This window comes from Strix uralensis, chromosome 1 (assembly GCF_047716275.1).
Source record: "Strix uralensis isolate ZFMK-TIS-50842 chromosome 1, bStrUra1, whole genome shotgun sequence".
Classification (NCBI taxonomy): domain Eukaryota; kingdom Metazoa; phylum Chordata; class Aves; order Strigiformes; family Strigidae; genus Strix; species Strix uralensis.
Genome location: NC_133972.1, coordinates 150,349,371 through 150,353,953, shown reverse-complemented (window position 1 = coordinate 150,353,953; position 4,583 = coordinate 150,349,371).

The following is a 4,583-nucleotide window of genomic DNA, read 5'->3' as shown; positions in this document are numbered from 1 at the left end:
GTTCTTAAAGACACTAATAGAAACTACAGCTAATTTTTTAAAAAAATAATTTAATGCTTACAAATCACTTACAAAATACAGTAGCTCAGTGAAAGTCTTAAAAGGACTAATGGAAATTACAATTAATTCTCTTTTAAGACTTTCCCCGGACTACTATTTTATTGATGCACTAATGTTTATTTTCATCTGCTTCTCTTTGAAGAAAATCTGGTTACAGTTCCTAGCCAATTTCGTAAGTTTTTGTGATTTCGTTTGGAAGCCCCTTGATATATTTGCCAACTAATTTACAAGAATTATTGCATTGTAAAACTATTCAGAAAACCTGGATACAATTGATTCCTGTAAGACAAAATGTCTTACAGGAATATAAATTATCTATCATTAACCCCTTAATCCCTACTGGCCTGTATCAAAACCAATTCCACATGCATCTTAAAAAAAAATTTTAAAAAATCACTGCCTTAAGCAACAGCCGATCTGGAAGGTGTATTTTTAATTGCAGATTTTCAATTTGTTCTTCTGTGCAACTACTCTGGATCTTTTGGAGTGCTAAGGAAAAGTAACAGACTTTCACATGTGTGGTCCCTCTTTCTCACCCAGCCCAACTCATTCTGCACAACTGGCTTTGCCTGTGGGTGAAGCTGCCTTCAGTAACACCTGGTACAACCTGGGTAAGATTTTTCAGAAGTACATGTGTGGTATTTATAATTAATTACAACTGTAGACACATTGGATTCATCACTACAGCCACAGTTAAAACAGCTAGGGTGTCTCAAGTGGGGAGGAGGTGGCTTATTTCTGAGGTGACATTTAAGTTCATTTTTGAATGATAAAGCTCTGCATAACTCAGGTTTTGCCTGTCCAAGTTTGCTTTCTCATCATCCTTTTGCTAAAACACACACACACACAAAAGAGCCTTTTTGATATTACCCTATGTGTAAAAAAAGAACAAAACCAGAAATAAGTGATGTGTGAGAGTGAGCCCTGACGGACACACGAGTTTTATATGCATGAGCTCTCTCATCCATCACAACCATTGTATTCTTTTTAAAAGAAAACATTTTCTGGGCTAAGAAACAGGACGCTGAGAGGACTGAGCTGAAACAAACAGCCTGTCTCATCCTGGCCCTTTATTAGATCTTCTCAAGATGAAATGAAATACTGAATTGCACCATCCTTTCTAGAAATTACAGCAAATCCTCACATATTTGGATCATGAAATCTGAGACACTCTCTTCCTTCAGACTGCTTTTTCATGCTCTGCTTTACTCTTGCTGTGTCCTGGATGTCTTTTTGATTTCTATTTCTTAAGAATCGGGCTTAGCTGTGCAAGGCTGTCAGATTAAGCAGCACTGCTGTAAGCCCATAATGAAAAGACAGCTAAAATGTGTCAAGCAAGCTGATGCTGGTACATTATGCACATCTTGGAGTATCTGAAAAAAAAAAAAAAACAACAAAAAAACCCCCACTCGGTGTAGGCATTTTTCCTACTATAGAAGAAACTGTATTTCTTTAAGAGATCCAATGTAATAAATGAAAGCTGTGTTTTTTCTGTTCTGTTCTTTTGACACCCCTTCTACTTTGCAAACTACCTTGAACTCATTCATTTCATTTTGTCCAGGGTCAAGCAGGTTCTGACTTTCAAAGCTGCCACAAAGGTTTCAGCCCATATCTTCTGTCCTTTCCCCAAGTTCTTATCACTCAGTACAAGTTTACTTGCTCTTGCAGGGATCTGACGAGACCAGTGTTCACAAAGAAGAATTTTAGTACAGCTGAGTTGAATTTGCAAGAGGTAAACTGTGAGTGTTTCAATTGCTGACCTCTGGGAAGAGCATTTAGAAACACGGGACTTTGGGCGCTTTGGGTGGGGATTTTCTGCATGTTTTATTTTTGGAAAATAAACAACGCTATTGCTTTTCTCAGTCTTAGCGCTTCAGAAACCTGCCTTTGGTAGTGTACTCCCCTAGCTCTGTTCCCACTACCTACCTCACATGGACACGTTAATGGATCAGGTTTGACATATCTGGCTCTTCCAGATTTAGAGCACTGAAAGGAAACTGTCATGCTGCATTTGACTACCCTCTGTCTGTGTGTGCCATGATCCCCCAAGGCTTCCACCTCCATCGAGCAGTCAGTCACCCTGACAATTATTTACCCAGTTTTTCAACAAGCCCAGCTGCCTTCTTGCCAGGTAACTTCTTCCATTACTTTCATGCTGCTAAACAAACCAATTGCCCTGAATGTCTTTAACAAACACACAACAATCTGGCCACGGTCACACCTTGCTTCATCCCACAGAGTAATCACTACCCTCTTTTTCACCTACCTCATTTTCTGGATTTGCAATGGTAAAGAATGTGTATCTCAGAGCCATGAGACCCTCAGCTTGGTAGGTCCATTAATCACTGCGCCTGTCTTCACATAACAGGCAACTACCATGTAAGTCATGGTTCAGGCTGGGAAAAGACCCTTCACCAGGTGAATCTCAAGTACTACGTTTATTCAGCTCCTCTGAGGGAGCCATAGGAAGAGCTACAGGAGCAGCATGTTAGCATTTGAGCTCTTCACAGTGCTACAGATAATGCCAGAATTGCCTTCTGTGCTTCATTTCAGCTCTCAAAAGCTCTTGCCAAGCAAGGAACGAGAACTAAGGGTTTGTTCTGGTATCCATTTTGAGAAAGTTATCTGGAGGACAGCATGGGAGCTGGAGAGCTTGTGAGAGCTTCTTTGCTGGGCAAGAGCTTCCTGGGTTCCCAAGAATGGTCACATAAAATGCCCACAGGAGCTGATGCAGATGCTCTGGGGTAGTTAACCAATGGGTAGTAACTGCAGTAAGATACAGCCTAAGAATAGATGTGTGCTGCAAACTACATCTGATTCAATATGATGAACACAGACATACTGTCCAGCTGATACACAGATAACACAGGTTTACTTATCCACAGTTTGATTATCTGGTGTTGACACAGTTCTTATGACTAAGTCACCCTTGAGACGCTCAGAATCTGGAAATCCCAACAACAGATAAAAATTTCCTTGCAGCTACATAAAGTCACAGTATTTTTCTGACAAACTTTGGCTGAGAGTTTTGAGCATTTTTAACTTACCAGGCTTGCAGTACATTTTACAAGGAGAGTGAAGTCTTAAGGCATAAATCACTGACTTAAAGGAAAACAACTGTGTAGCGATATTACAAGATATACAGAACAGGATGCACTTGGATTCCAGTTTCTGTTCATTGGCTCACCAGAGACAAGGATCATAAATCAGAAATAGAGAATGGAAATCAAAGAAAAGTAACAGGAAGTGTCAAAATGAAAACCTGGCAGAAATTACCGATAGGAGGAAAAGAAAAAAGACTCCAGATGTTTTTTTTTTTTTTAAAAAAAAAAACAACCTGGGAAAGATTCAGTGAACAAAAGATCTACAAGCAGAAAAGAAAAAATGATAGCTTGGGTGGGGGGCTTCTCCTCTTCCTTTCTCACATATGAGCCAGGTTTAGTGAGGCAAGAAAATATGTATCTACTAAGATGAGGGAGGCGACAGGGGAAAAAGCCATATAAACATCACCTCCCCTCCTTTCTTCCCATGAAGCACAGCTCTGGAAACTCTGATCCTTGAAATATTTCAAGTTGGGCTCACAATTCAAAAGATTCATTAAATCCAGGATTATTACCATGACAGAACTTGATCAGAGCAGCCAGGCTGTAATGTTTAAGGGGCTCCTCATTCACACATACCTACAGGCTGCAGCACTTGCAGTCACACGGCAAGCAGCGTGTGAATCCCAGCCCTGCGCAGCACCAAGCTTTTTCCTCTGGGGCCATCTGCCGGCTTTCGTGCAGACGCTTCTCAGGACCTTTCTAGGACAATGACTGCTTTATCAGGTGCATGAAAGGTGAGTGATGTTGGAGCAGTTCAGCATGATTTCTCACAAAGCTGTAGTCCAGGCCATGCTGGAGGCTGCATCTTTACATCCTACATGCTGCCAGAACTCCAACCATTGCACACTTCATAGAATCACAGAATCATTCAGGTTGGAAAAGACCCTTGGGATCATCGAGTCCAACCATCAGCCCTACTCTACAAAGTTCTCCCCTACTTCATATCCCCCAGCATCTCATCTAAACGACCCTTAAACACATCCAAGGATGGTGACTCCACCACCTCCCTGGGCAGCCTATTCCACTGTCTGACCACTCTTTCTGTGAAAAATTTTTTCCTAATGTCCAGTCTCTTACTTTGGTCTGAAGACTTTAAAAAAAAAAAAAAAAAAAAAAAAAAAAATCCAGCCCCACTTCCAATACTTCTCTTGCAATCAGAGATGTTCTCTCCCCTTCCCCATGTGTGCGCCATATTTAATGCAACAATAGCCCTAAATTTTAATAATTGTGGGGGTAAGGGACTCTAAACCCTTCCTCCACCAAACAACTCCAGCCAACATTAATCGATTCACCTAAAACTTTTCCAAATAAAACTGTGAATGAGAGAATTCATTTCCAGACTGACACTTAGAAGTAAAGTCATTAACTGATCTATATTTAATTTCTTAAAGAAACAAGCATAGTCAGTAGACTCCTGAA